The sequence below is a fragment of the Lithobates pipiens genome, unplaced genomic scaffold (genome assembly GCF_037356315.1).
Source record: "Lithobates pipiens isolate NorthernLeopardFrog02 unplaced genomic scaffold, aLitPip1_a1.2 Scaffold_3, whole genome shotgun sequence".
Taxonomy (NCBI): Eukaryota; Metazoa; Chordata; class Amphibia; order Anura; family Ranidae; genus Lithobates; species Lithobates pipiens.
The window spans coordinates 31,314,625-31,329,818 of NW_027507790.1; the positions used below are offsets into that span (position 1 = coordinate 31,314,625).

Sequence of the window (15,194 nt, forward strand, 5' to 3'; positions counted from 1 at the left end):
TAATCCTTTTTTTTTTAGTAAAATAACAAACATGTCATACTTACCAGCTCTGTGCATTGCTTTTGCACAAAGCAGCCTGATCCTCTTCTTCTGGGGTCTCCCACCGGCACTCCATGCCCCTCCTTTTTGGCAAGTGCCCCCCACAGAAACTCGCTTTTCATAGAATGCATTAGGGTAAAAAACCTTAAGGCTTTAGAACCACTTTAAGAGAAGGGTCCCCTTACACTGTTGGTCAGCTAAATGCTCCCTCAGTATAGTGCTTTTACATTGGCTGTCAGTGTAGTGTTCACTTACACTGGACACAAAGGGGGAGATTTACTAAAACTGCTGCACACAGAATCTGGTGGAGATATCTATGGTAACCAATCAGCTTCTAGGCTGTTTTGTTAAAACGTAATTGAACTAGCTGAAGTTAGAAGCTAGTTACTATGCACAGCTGCACCAGATTCTGTGTGCACCAATTTTAGTAAATATTGCCTATAGTGCACCCTTACATTAGCGGTCAGTGTAGGGCCCCCTTTCACTTGAAGTCAGTGAAATGCTCTCATACATTGGTTTTCAGTATAGTGTTTCTTAACATTAGTTGTCAGTGTAGTGTGCCCATTACATTAGTGGTCAGTGTAGTATCTTTTTACATTGGTGGTCAGTGTAGAAGGAGCCCCTTACACTGGTAGTTCATTGTTAGTACAGTGCCTTCCCAAATTGGTAGCCTGTGTAACGCCCTCTTAGATTGGTGGTAAATAGAAGAAGAACCCTATTACCCTTGTGATCACTGGGAGAAGGACCCTTTACACTGGTGGTCAGTGGAGGAAGGGCCCCATTACACTGGTGGTCAGTGGGAATAATGCATCTAACATTGGTGGCCAGTGAGAATAAATACTGTTCTCAGGGGGAAAATTACTCTCCTATCAATAGCTAAAAAGATCATTGGTGTTAGTGGTTACTATCTGAGAGACAAAAACTGTTAATTGATCAAAGAACCACTAACAAATCCGAAGGTTCCACAGATCCCCGATAGGCTGCTTTGGAGAGGCAATCCAGTGCATTTGCAGGTCAATGGGGGGAAATTATCAGAATCTGTCATGTATAAAAAGATCTTTGTGGCCCCACCAGACTAAGGTTGCTTTTTTCAGACAAAATCTTCAACATACTTCAGAGGAAGATCAGAAATTTTACTCTAATTTGTCTTTATTTGGTGCTGCTACTTTCAATGACCTGCATCACCTAATGAAATTCCTTTAGTGCTACTCTTTTTTTTTCTAGTTTTCAAAAAACTTGTAACAGAGTGACCTGCATCCTACAATGTCCTTGTGAATAATTTAATATCTAATTAACTTCAACAGAGAATATTTTGCTGACTAAAGAATGTGATACTGCGGTCTTAGATCTATCTTAGGTTGCCTTCAACACCATCAATTCTCAGTGTCGGTTTTCCCATAGGAATTTTATCAAAGGGAGTACTGGGTAATAATAACATCTGAGGCATACACTTTCATAAAATGTATTTCTAACACTTTCTTTGCTGAAGCAACCTTGAGTAAACTTAATAGTTGAGAAGTAACAGTTAAAAATATGAGTTTTATCAGCAGTGGTTAATCAGCAATTTGACAAAGGGTCGAACCTTCCCCCAATTTATCAAAAAAAAAGTAAAAAAAAACTGTTTTGCTTAGAGATAACCTTTACATTTCCCAGTTATATGACAGGTTAATGAAAAGCTAAACTGAAGAAAAACAACTAAATATAATGGTGAAATACATATATGAAAGCTGTTTTATCTGCAAAAGGATGTGCCTTCTTTGGTACCCCCATAGCAAGCTGCTTTCTGTGGGGGCACCCAGAAAGAAGGTAAGGCCAGGGGTTCCAGCGAGGGACCCAAGAGGAGGATCCAAGCTGCTTTGTGCAAAAACACTACACAGAGCAGTTAAGTAAAACATGTTTATTGTTTAAAAAAAAACAAGACTTCAATATCACTTTAAAGTTAGCTATGTGTAGTAAAGGATATGCAATGGAAGAGTTTTATTTTATTAAAATTAGTAAACTGAGGTTTGTACTGTCTGCTACATACTTGCTTGTGGCACGGGGTGGGGGGATTGGTGAAAAAAAATGTCCAGCCCCGGTGACCAGATGTGCTAGCTACGCCACTGAGAAAGGTATCACAAATATCTTAGCTTATAAGTCAGGAATTTACGTAAAGCAAACAACCAGGTTTAGGGGTGATCTGCAGAAATTGTGGAGGATTTTACAGAGGAGAAGAGAATGTCACTTTTCAAATTCTTTATTTATGACATCATGCATATAGACATTGGGGGAGATTTACAAAAACTGGATCACTCAGAATCTGGTGCAGCTGTGCATGGTAGCCAATCCACTTCAGCTTGTTCAATTAAAGAGTTGAACAAATTGAAAAATAGTTTTGCCTTTAGTTATACTTTAAGCTTTGACAAACAAAAAACTGGAAGTTAATTGGTTTCTATGCAGAGCTGCACCAGATCTAGCACTCTCCAGATTTAGTAAATCAATCTCAATAATTTCCAAGATGTAGAAACAGGTTACAGGGTGTCAACATAAATTCACAGATATGACACATGGGGGGGGGGTTATTTACGAAAAAGAAAAATCCACTTTGCACTGAAATTGCACTTGGAAGTGCAGTCACTGTAGATCCGAGGGGGACATGCAAGGAAAATAAAAAACAGCATTTTAGCTTGCACATGATTGGATGATAAAATCAGCAGAGCCTCATTTCAGATCTACCCCTTAGATTTAGAACGACTGCACTTCCAAGTGCACTTTCAGTGCAAAGTGGATTTACCTTTCGTAAATAACCCCTATAGCATGTAGTCTTAGATATGAAAAGTGGAGAAGTGGAGTGTAAGTGCCATATCCTAGTGGAGGATGGATGATTCGATTTAAAGGACACACAAGATGTTTTTTACCTTGCATTTGTATGTGGGTCATATTTTCAAGGTGAGAGTTAAACTGGTGGAAGTGCACAGAAGGTGAAAGAGTGCAGCAATGAACACTTTTGCAAGATTTTGAATGCGCATTGTAAAAAGGAAGGAGCATAAAGACTTTTGGACTTGGGACATTTGTTTTGCATGTTATTTATTATTATTTGAAACAAATTAAGATTAATAAGCTAATGTATTTATAGCACTACTCCATTTTGTATTTTAATTGGATAACAGCTATCATTGCGCCTAAAGAAGGATGCTCTTTCAGTGCTCAATGATGTTTAATAGGGACCCATGGAAAGGCAGCGTCCTTTTCAATGTGTGCTCATATTTTGGTCTGTGGCAAAGTGTACCAGTCCAGGATGCTACCCTGGATAGATGTAAGGCTTTTTAATATAGTGCTAGATTGGGTAGACTGATGCCCCTACTTCAGAGAATGTCACTTAACAAAGCACATTGCTTGCCTTGGACACGACTGGATTAAAGTATATACTTAGCCGCTAAGCTAAGTGATTATGGACATTGCAAAATGAGCATGTGTACTCCCTTAGTTAGTTAAACCAAATGTTGGATGTGAGCTTGTTGGAGGAAAGTCCGACCATGTGTATGCTCCATTGGACATTTGTTGTTGGACTTCCCGCCAACAAATGTTGGTTAGCATGCTCCCAAATTTCCCATGTTGTTGTCGTATTTTCCAATCATGTGTATACAAGTCCATCAGACAAAAGTCCAAACGCATTCTCGGAATCATGCATCACTATTGAACTTCCTTTTTATTGGCTCGCCGTACGTCTTGTATGTCACTACGTACGTAATTGTTGGCCAACATTTGTGTGACCGTGTGTATGCAAGACAAGTTTGAGCCAACAACCTTCAAACAAAAATTCACGGTTTTGTTGTCAGAAAGTCCGATCGTGTGTACAGGGCATTAGAGTTAAAGCAGAATATGTTTGCCTGATAGCAATCTATGTAAAAAAAAAAAAAGTTTTGTAGTAATGTGGAGGGTCTACAAAATCTGTTAGCTTCAGACATCTTTTCGAGAATTCAGTGGCCAGATCTGACCACCATTATACCAAATTCTTTCCTTTCTCCAATGTAGGCAATACAAAGAAAGGGTGTCACACTTTATGTTCTAAATTCTTTTTATAAATTAATGAATAGTAGGAGATACCTAAGACCTGTTTTGATGGGCTTTGGACTTGTGTTGGTAGCCTCAGTTTGATATTCATATGGGATACTTCTGGGAACATTCAGAATTCATTGCAGCCCGCAGTTGGCCTCCTCCTGACCTGTTCTGCACTTCCACAAACTTGTACCTGAATGCAAAATCCATCTGATTTAAACAAAACTCATCAAGAAGTTCAGAACAGGCCCTTAGATTACCAGTGTCTATCCAAATACGCAATAACAACCTTAAAACAAAAAAAAAAATTGTGCGTATCTTTTAGCTTACTTTTCTGCAAGTCAAAAATATTTTCAGTCTGCTTGAAACACCCAGTCATGCTGTGACCTCAGGTCCACACATTTGTCTAGGGAAGACTTATGTCATGTGCAACTATACTTGCAGGCTCTCTTTTTCTTCATGTTTGAAGATTCATGATCTGTTTTTATCCCAAACTAAAATGATATGACCAGCTCAACAGTTTTAGAGAATTAACAAAATTACTGTATGGCAAAAAAACTAAACTAAGATGGACTCAGTCAGGGGCCGAGGGCACTATGCCCATATACATACTGAGGTCTATTGTGAGAATTATGTAAAACCCTTGGCTCGTATTGTCTTCATTTATTTTTCCTTGTCTCCTCAATAACCATAAGAGACATAAATTATTTTTTAGCTGATAACCTACAGTCATACATATATATTTGCTCTCATTTAGATGTTGGAAGCTTTACAAATGAAGTTTTTTTTTTCTGCTTGAGGGATGAAATGGGATTTGATTTAATTTTCAGTGATGTTTTATGTTTTATGCTGTGCACTTCTTAAAGACGCAGTCAGTGAAAGTGTTGCTTAGATGATGACAGCAAAGGACACAGCGCTTTGAGGAACCATAGCGTATAGATCACCCAAGGCAAAAATTCAATCAAATACTGGTATCATGCCAAGGGTACAATACCACTTAATTCATGCTCAGTGTCTGTGGATAAAAGCTGTTAACAATAGCATTTTAGGTAACAGAGGGGTTTTTGATCTTTTTGATGTACAAAACAGCATCATTTGAACAAATATAGGGATGATTTGCAACAAAAATTTAACTGAACTGAGTCAAACTTCTAATAATAATAATGCAGGAACATTTTAGTTCTGATCATTAGATCAAATAAATACAATTACTGCAGGCAAAATAGATAGTTTTCGTTCTACAGACATTATAAGCAGTATATAGCAATAAACAGCACAAGAAGTATTATTTTGGGTTTGCTAAACATTTAAATCTACTTTAAAATACAACAAACATAAAAAATAAATAAAAAAAAGTATTAATCTGCTAAATAATAACTAGAGAAAAAAAATGTGTAAATAATCCTATCATATGGTAAATTCATACACGTCTAATATACAGCTACTCCACAACTTGTGTTCTGTTATGCCTACGTAAGCCAGGTATTGGCACTGCCAGATTGGAATCGCCCCAACGTGCACGAGTGACCATCTGAAATGGTAGACCTAGCCTTAAAGTACACAGTCAGATGATAAAAAGCTGGGATTTCAATACTGTACATGCACTGCCAAGCCAGTATAGTCACCATCTGACAGCATAATCAATCACACGCATGACTTCTAGAGACAGAGGCATGATGGGATTTATAGTTTCACCACAGCTGGAGTGCAGAGGTTGCCTTCTCCTGGCATAATGCACAAGGAGTTTAATGTGCCATGGGACCACCATGCATGGGGCAAAAGATTTTCTTTAAAAAGTCTCTAATCTTCCATGAAAAAGTCTAGGTTTATCCTTCTACAATATGACTTTTTTAATAAGGTCATGTTGGGAGAAGTGGTAAAGTACAATGGGCAGTAACAAATAACGACCTATAATGTGTAATATTATAAGTGTCATAATTATGGTAGATTTTTATAACACCATCAACTTCTCTTTAGGAAATACAAACATGCGGGATTAATAGAGATAATAATAGAAATAATATAATTAAATGAGTGTTCATATGTAAGGAGAGATTAGAAAAACTAGGTTAGTTTGAAGAAAAGATGCCATAGACGTAATCTAATTAATATGCGTACATAAATACATATGATTATATTCAAGGTCAAAAGAATGATTTGGCAACTCAACTGCTTTTTTTTATTTTTTTTTGTATTTCCCATGGATTGTACTAAGGACACAAGGACATCAGCTACATGTAGGAAAAAAGATTTTACCATTTGTATAATAAAGCTATCACAAATTTTCTGCCAAGGCAGAGTCACCTGACCAGAGTTTCAAGGGCTGCTTTTTAATAAATAAAAGTGAAGTTTTTTTTTTGTTTTTTAATATAATTTTTACTGTTGCAGTATAACAGGACATATCAGGAATGTTTTTAATGCAGATATTTAAAGTTGCTAAGAGGGCCACAATAACTATGTATATTCAGTATATTTATCCAGTATTGTAAAATATATTATTACACATAACATTGTATAAACAGTAGACCATATACACTCACCGGCCACTTAGGTTACACCTTGCTAGTATGCAAGGTGAACTGCCTTAATTCTTCATGGCATATATTCAAACAGGTTTTGAAAATAATCCTCAGAGATTTTGGTCCATATTGACATGATAACATCACGCAGTTTCTGCAGATTTGTCGCACATCCGTGATGCAAATCTCCTGTTCCACCACATCTTAGCCCTTGTACACACGGTCGGAGAATCCATCGGAATGTGTCCTATCAGACCGTGTTGTCGGATAATCCGACTGTGTGTGGTATGCATTGGACTGATTCCGTCGGAATATCCGTCGGACACAATTTTCCAACTTGTTGGAAATATTTCCCGACCAACTGGGCCGATCAGACATACTCCGATCATGTGTAGAGAATTTTGATCGGACTAAGTGCCACGCATGCTCAGATCAAATTCCTACATCAAAGCTATTGGCTACTAGCCTGAATGTAGTCCCATCGTAACGAAATTACATCATCACGTTCTGAAAGATCGGATTTTTCGACAACTTTGTCCGACCGTGTGTATGCAACAGTTTCGGACAAGATCCGACGGACAAAATCCCACGGATATGGTTGTCGAAATCTCCAACCGTGTGTACAGGGGCTAAAAGGTGTTCTATTGGATTGAGATCTGGTGACTGTGGAGGTCATTGGAGTACAGTGACCTTATTGTCATGTTCCGGAAACCAGTGGTGGATGATTTGAGCTTTGTGACATGGTGGCATTATCTTGCTGGAAGAAGCCATCAGAAGATGGGTACACTGTAGTCATAAAGGGATGGACATGGTCAGCAACAATACTCAGGTAGGCTGTGGTGTTTAAACAATGCTCAACTGGTACTAAGGGGCCCAAAGTGTACCAAGAAAATATCGATTACACCGCCGCAAGCTTGAACCATTGATGGAGCCATGCTTTCCTGTTGTTTAAACCAACTTCTTATTCTACCATCTGAATGTCACAGCTGAAATTGATACTTGTCAGACCAGGCAATGTTTTTCCAATCTTCTATTGTCCAGTTTTGGTGAGCCTGTACGAATTTTAGCCTCAGTTTCCTGTTCTTAGCTGACAGGAGTGGCACCCGGTGTGGTCTTCTGCTGCGGTAGACCATCTGCTTCAAGGTTCGATGTGTGTGCATTCCGAGATGATGTTTTTCCTACCTTGGTTGTAGCGAGTGGTTATTAACAAGGCATTTTCATCCACACAACTGCCGCTCACTGGATATTTTCTCTTTTTCGGACCATTCTCTGTAAACCCTAGAGATCATTGTGTGTGAAAATCCCAGTAGATCAGCAGTTTTTTTTAAACACTCAGACCAGCCCGTCTGGCACCAACAACCATGCCACGTTCAAAGTCACCTAAATCCCCTTTCTTCTCCGTTCTGATGCTCAATTTGAACTTCAGCATGTTGTCTTCCCCACGTCCAGCTGCTTAAATGTATTGAGTTGCTGCCATGTGATTGACTGATTAGCAATTTGTGTTACCAAGCAATTGAACAGGTGTACCTTAATAAAGTGGCTGGTGAGTGTATATTTATATAGTCAACAACCGCGTACGCACGACCAGACTTTTCGATGGACTAGGTCCGATGGTCTTCCCGATGGACGTTCGGCGGAGGTCTGACGGACTTTCTGAACGAACGGACTTGGTAACACACGACCAGACTAAGTCCGTTCAAATATCTGTTTGTTTTGAACGTGATGACGTAAATGGGACTAAACAAGGAAGTTCAATAGCCAGTAGCCAATAGCTGCCCTTGCGTCGTATCTGGTCTGTTGGACTAGCACATAGATGAACGGTTTTCCCCGATTTTTTTCCCGATGAGTCCATCGGATAGATTTGAAACATGTTTTATTTCTAGATCCGTCAGACTTTTGGGGAAAAAAAGTCTGCTGGAGCCCACGATCTAATTGTCCGAATTGCCAGACCAAGTTTGCCGGAAAGACTGATCGTATGTACGCGGCATTAAAATTCCAATTAAGGGGAGTGCAAATCAAACCTAAGATAACTTATAGAGCAAAAAATAATTTTGCAACCACCGTCTCCCCATAAGTGATTCCACTTCTTGTAATATCATCATTTTCTTTCTTTGCTGTATGAATATTGTGCTTTCAGGTTGCTCTTATACATGGCAAATGATATACAGAGTGTCTTTTCATGTATAATTTTTATTATACTGCACTTAGTAGATTAAAATAACCCAAGACGACAACATAAGCAATTGAATGTAGTCCAGACCATAGATAGAGCTTTTTCCTCCATAAAAAAAAAAAAACATGTCCGTCAAACTTTATTGTACTCAGAAGCTGAAAGCAGACATACACTATTACAGTGGGAACAAAAGACGAGCAGCTTGATTTGCCAAACCATCTTTTCTTCAATAATAAGCCTGCCTTTTTAATGCCATCAGCCTAATAAATTATTTTTCATACAGCAGGAAAGAATTAAATAAGGTGTATTCTCCCATAAAGTACAATGATTACTCCTCCGAGTCGCAGTTTTAAGTCTACAGAGTAGAAAACGAATTCCCACATTATATTATACAACTTCAAATGCTTCCTCATAAAGCCGAAATGTATTTTAAAAGCTTTCTCATCTCAAGCATATGGTAAAGTAGCCTTGTACAAGCAGTGCTGTTAACATATGTAGCTCTTATTTTAAGTAGCATGAATTTATTATGATCTGTGTTTTTTATGTTTTTATGTTTTTTTTTGTTTTTTTTTAACTCACAAACACACTTCCCATCTTGTGGTCAACAATATAAAACCAGGCAAAAACCTGTCACTGCAATTTATGATAGCCTCAATGAATTATGCCAGTACTTGTGACATGAGAGCATAGAAAACCAGTGTTGGAAGAAAGCTTAAAGCAGTATTAACCACTTCAGCCCCGGAAGAATTTACCCCCTTTCAGACCAGAGCAATTTTTGCAATTCGGCACTGCGTCCCTTTAACTGACAATTGCACGGTCGTGTGACATTGTACCCAAACAAAATAGAGCTTTCTTTTCGTGGTATTTGATCACCCCTACGGTTTTTATTTTTTGTGCTATAAACAAAAAAAGAGAGATCATTTTGAAAAAAACACAATATTTTGTATTTTTTGCTATAATAAATAGCCCCATTTATTTTTTAAAAAAAGCTATTTTTTTCAGTTTAGGCCAATATATATTATTCTACATATTTTTGGTAAAAAAAAAAACACAATAAGCGTATATTGATTGGTTTGCGCAAAAGTTATAGCGTCTACAAAATAGGGGATAGATTTATATCATATTTATTATTATTCTTTTTTTTTTTACTAGTAATGGTGGTGTTCTGCGAATTTTTATCATGACTGTGACATTATGGTGGACACATTGGACACTTTTGACACATTTTTGGGACCATTGGCATTCATACAACAATCAATGCTATAAAATGCATTTAGATTTGAAACATGTTCTATTTCTAGGTCCATCAGATTTTTTTTTTCCAAAAAACGATCAGACTAGCCCACACACGATCGCATTGTCTGACGGATCTAATCCCTTCGGACCTAGTCTGCCGGAAAGTCCGGTCGTGTGTACGTGGCATTAGGAGATGTAACCTGAATTACATACAGGAAACTCTTTGGCATAAGGGAAGATCACTAAATTAATACAATTATGCCATGCAACCTGTCTCTCATATGTTATGATTAGGGAAGGTAATCCTATTTTATGCTATATTCCAAATGTCGTAGCTAACATACAGTTTTTTTTTTTTCTTATTGGCTTCTGTGTGAATGAAGTTCTTATGGATACAATGGGTAATAAGAATATTGACGAGAGGTCATAAGGAGTCCACCCAACTTTTAGCCCAAGATAAGTGAGATACCACAGTAGATTGCTGAGGAAAAAAAATTCTTTTTACACATGATGTTTGCTGTCAACACATGACCAAATTGTCTTTTTAAAGGGAATCTGTGTCATGGAGCACTACAGGGACAAAGCAACTGAAATCAATGTGATAATGTTGGACGATAAATAACAGAATGTGTTTTTTTGCCCTATGTAATTTCATTAACTTTTTTATAGCCTTTTGTATTATCTTTTCTGTTCAGCTACTTCCTGATTTATGTTTCTTAGTGAAACATATAGTGATCAATGAGGTGGTTAAAACCTGAAAATGAAAGCAGATGTTCAAGTAAATAAAATAAGAAAGAAAGCTGATGAGAATCAAAAGCATATGGTAGCTTGATGCCAAACTTCTTCCAATACCAAGCCTTGCATAACTTTTTCCTAAATTTTTTGTCTACATGCACAACTGCAGTTTAGACAAAAAAAAAAAAAAAATTCTGAGAGATGTCACAAGACATACTTCAGAGTTGGCAGAGGAAAAAGGGCAGCCCCAGAGAATGGTAGTCCTAGTCTTCATGGTTCAGAAGACATGAAGAGCAATAGGGTATGCTTAGAATTGGCTTCACAAAAACATAATGTAGGCAGTAACCTTTTTTTTAAAAAAAGCTTTGTTTTGTCATGCGTGTCTCTTTATTGTGAACCCATACTATACAATTCCACCTGAGATTATGATTATAAGAAGAGAAAACTCAAAATAATTAATAGATGTAGATACAGACAGCTAAAACTTTCTATGTAGGCAACCCCGTCCCACCTCCTATGCCTCTCTATTGGCACTCTAACATGATGGGAAGGATCAAAAACCAGAGGGATGGAAGAAGGCACAGCCAAGCTTGGCTTTTACAGGAAATATTGAGATTTTCAAAGCAAATTGCCTGCTTACATTGCTGGTATCTATTGACTCCTTTGACTTGCAGTTTTCCCCGAAGACAACATCTCCTAAGGGCAGAACTGAAGTTTCAAATTAAAAAAAACATTTGGTAGACTTTTTCAATAGAAGAAACTTTGTAAGTCTCTTCTGACAAAAGACTCCTTTCCCTCTTAGAAATTTTTGTTTGTATCCTGCCTATGGTGCAGGCTCCAGAGCGAATGCATTTGTGGCCCCCCAATGGCTAAAGAACAAAGATGGCAGATGCATAGAAGGTGCAGCAATGCAGCAGCATAGGAGATATAGGAGGCATGGGAGGTGGGACAACCCTGTCCCATATCCTATGCCTCTCAATTGGCACTCTAACAAGATGGGAAGGATCAAAAACCAGAGGGATGGAAGAAAGCACAGCCAAGCTGGACTTTTACAAGATTTTTTTAGATTTTCAAAGCAATTTGGCTGCTTACATTGCTGGTATCTATTGACTCCTTTTACTTGCAGTTTTCACTGAAGACAACCTCTCTTGAAAGCAGAACTGATGTTTCACATAAAAAACATTTATTGATAGGTAGACATTCAATGGAAGAAACTTTGTAAGTCTCTTCTGACAAAAGACTAATTTCCCCCCTAGAATTTTGGTTTGTATCCTGTCTATGGTGCAGGCTCCAGGGCAAATGCATTTCTGACCACCCAATGGCTAAAGAACAGAGATGGCAGATACATAGAAGGTGCAGGAGATGGCAGCAAAGCAGCAGCAACAGAGAGCATAGAGCTGTCATCACCTGAGGAGGGAAAACTAACGCTGACCATACACTAGTGGAATTTTGGTCAAAATGTTTCATTTTAAAAATGTTTATTCAACTTTCTAAGCATTAGTGTCGTCAAATCGATGTTCATTTTTGACCATTTTAACAAGAAAATTTGAAGGAGCTGGATGGAAATTTTTTACCCACAGTAAATGTGTCTTTTGTTTGGGAAATTACATTCATTGCAAAATTGAATGTTAAAAGAAAACCAAATTTTGAAGTGATTTCAACCTGCATTTGTCAAACCATCAAATTTAATAAGAATTTTCATTTGGGTATTCATACGAATATTCATATCAAAATCTTCTAGTGTATTTCCAGCTTTAGGTAAGGTTAACATAATTAACATAATTGTGCAAGGGCTCCAGTGCCTTCCTTTCCTGCCTCTGTTTCTCTTTTTCCACTTTGTTCATCATACAGGTTTGAATATAACAGGTTTGTGGCAGGTTCCCTGAGCTCTGTAGCAGATTTTGTATACACGATTCAGTTCATATCAGCAGAAGTTCCTTGAATCACTGCTGGTTATTGATCCAGGTTGACATCACAAATATTGGCTGTAGAAAGCAATCAGGGTTTGTCCCATGTGAAACGTAAATGGTAAATGTTACACACTAGGGTCTTTTCTTGCTCTACATTGCAATCAATACAAACATCTAACCAAGGACAGCACTAAAGAAGCAGCTGAACCCTTCAGATATATATTAGTCTTTCACACTTTTGCTAGTACCATACATGACTTTTATTTTATATGCATATAAAAAGTAACAAACAACTCGCAGAATTTTCTGGGGAAATCTTTGTTTGTGCATTTATGTATTAATTTATGGCAGATCATCCTGTTCTACTTCAGGAAATAGTGTTTCTTCCTACTATAAAGGAGTAAAGCATAACTTTTTTTTTTTTATACAAAAAAATGGCATGATTAATTTACATTTTGCTTGTGTCACTTCAGCTGCTAAGGTATAAGAACCTTTCATTATCCAACAGCATGATCTACTCTTCAGGCCACATTCCAGCACTAGCACGGCGGAATCATTAAACAGGTTTAGCTTCACTGTCAAACAACTAGCTTACAGGCTAGGTGTTATACAATGGCCTTAGTAAGTGGGAGACACTTTAATACAAGTATCTGGCATACATACAGTATCTGGCAAATGCCATTTAACCACTTCAATACAGGGCACTTTCACCCCCTTCCTTCCCAGCCCAATTTTCAGCTTTCAGCGCTCTAGCGCTTTCAGTGACAATTGTGCGGTCATGCTACACTGTACCCAAATGAAATTGTTATCATTTTGTTCGCACAAATAGAGCTTTATTTTGGTGTTATTTATTCACGACTCCGGTTTTTTTTTTTTGCGATATAAGCGCAAAAAAAGCGGAAATTTGGGAAAAAAACAATATTTTCTTTTTTCTATTTGAAAAGAAATCCAATAAAATCAAATTTTGTCATAAATTTAAGCCAAAATGTATTCTGCTACATGTTTTTGGTAAAAAAAATTCCGTTAAGTGTATAATAATTGGTTTGTGTGATCACGGACATATGTACGCAAATGATCATGTACATATGTGTGCAGGTGATCACGTACATATGTGTGCAGATAATCATTGGGACATGTGATTTTAGTGGGACATATGTGGGGGACATGTTTTTATTATTAGGGACATGTGTTTTTATTATTTGGGGACATGTATGTTTTGGGGACATGTGTGTTTTGGGGACATATGTGGGGACTGTGTTTTCACTGTGTGGTGTGTTGTGTGTTTACACTACACTGATGATCAGTGAGTAAAAAGCTGTGAAAAGCAGCCCATACTCACTGATCATCAGCCGGCTGCAGCGTTCTGCTCTCCTCTTCTCAGCGGTGACTTCCGTGTGAGGAGAGGAGAGCCGATTGCCTAGCAACCGGCTGTTTGTTTACATCACATGACGGCCGTGATTGGACACGGCCGTCATGTGATCAGGAGGGCCAATCACAGAGCCCTCCTGCCGATCTGAGATGTGCCGTGTCCGGGTGACACGAGCACATCGGGATCGCGCCGCTGCTCCTGAATGACGTTCCTGAACGTCCTATCAGGAGCAGGCGGCTCCCACCCGCCGTATATATACATTGGCCAGGTGGGAAGTGGTTAAAATAGAATTTCTGAAAAATAACAAAAAGTGTAATGTATTAATGTGTTATTACTAAGAACTGCCACCAATCAGTTTCAAAACTGTCCTTAACGCGGAGTTCCCATCATTTTTGTGTTTATTACCCCAAAAGTGTAGCTGCTGACTTTTAATAAACACACACTCACCTGTCCCACAGTCCAGTGATGTGGCCGCCCGAACCCTCGATTCTCTCCCTCTCTGCTCCCCGGATCCGGCATTACAAATGTGGGCACCCCGGCTGTGACAGCTTGCGACTTCACAGCCGGGTGGGTTCTGCACATGCACGAGTCCCGCTGTGCCTCCTGAATGGTCGGCAATCTTCTGGGACCTGTGACGTGTCCCAGAAGAATGCAGGGAGGGAGGGTGATAGTTAGGGGGAGTGCTTCCGCTCGGATAGCCTAGGTGGTACCCTGTTTCCCCTAAAATAAGACCTAGTGTGATTGTCGGTGATAGCTGCAATAAAAGCCCTACCCCCCAAATAAGCCCTAGTTAAAGACCTTGTAGGTCTTCTTTTCAGAGTAGAGCTTATTTTTGAGGAAACAGAGTAGGGCTTATTTGGGTGGTAGAGCTTATATTGCAGCCAACACCGACAATCACACTAGGTCTTATTTTAGGGGAAACAGGGTAGTAGGTGGTAAATTAAGTACCCCCCCCCAAAAAAAATAATGACATGCCAAATGTGGCAGAGAAGGGGGCGAGGAGTGCTTAACGTGAGACTTCCCCTTTTAAGTGGAGCTCCGCTTTAAAGTCTGAAACTGACCGATGCCTGAGGAAAGATTTCTTAATTTAGAAGTAAGACCACATTAACACATTGTCTGCATTCATAATATATGTCCCTCCTCAAAGCCACCAAGGCCTACTACATGAGGTACCA

The 15,194-nt window shown here is 38.6% G+C and overlaps 1 protein-coding gene across 3 annotated transcripts in view; it reads right to left on the reverse strand.

The window, feature by feature from the left end:
• Positions 1 to 15,194, reverse strand: part of TTC28 (tetratricopeptide repeat domain 28) — an 810,203-nt gene that overhangs the window by 45,013 nt on the left and 749,996 nt on the right. The window lies entirely within an intron of this gene.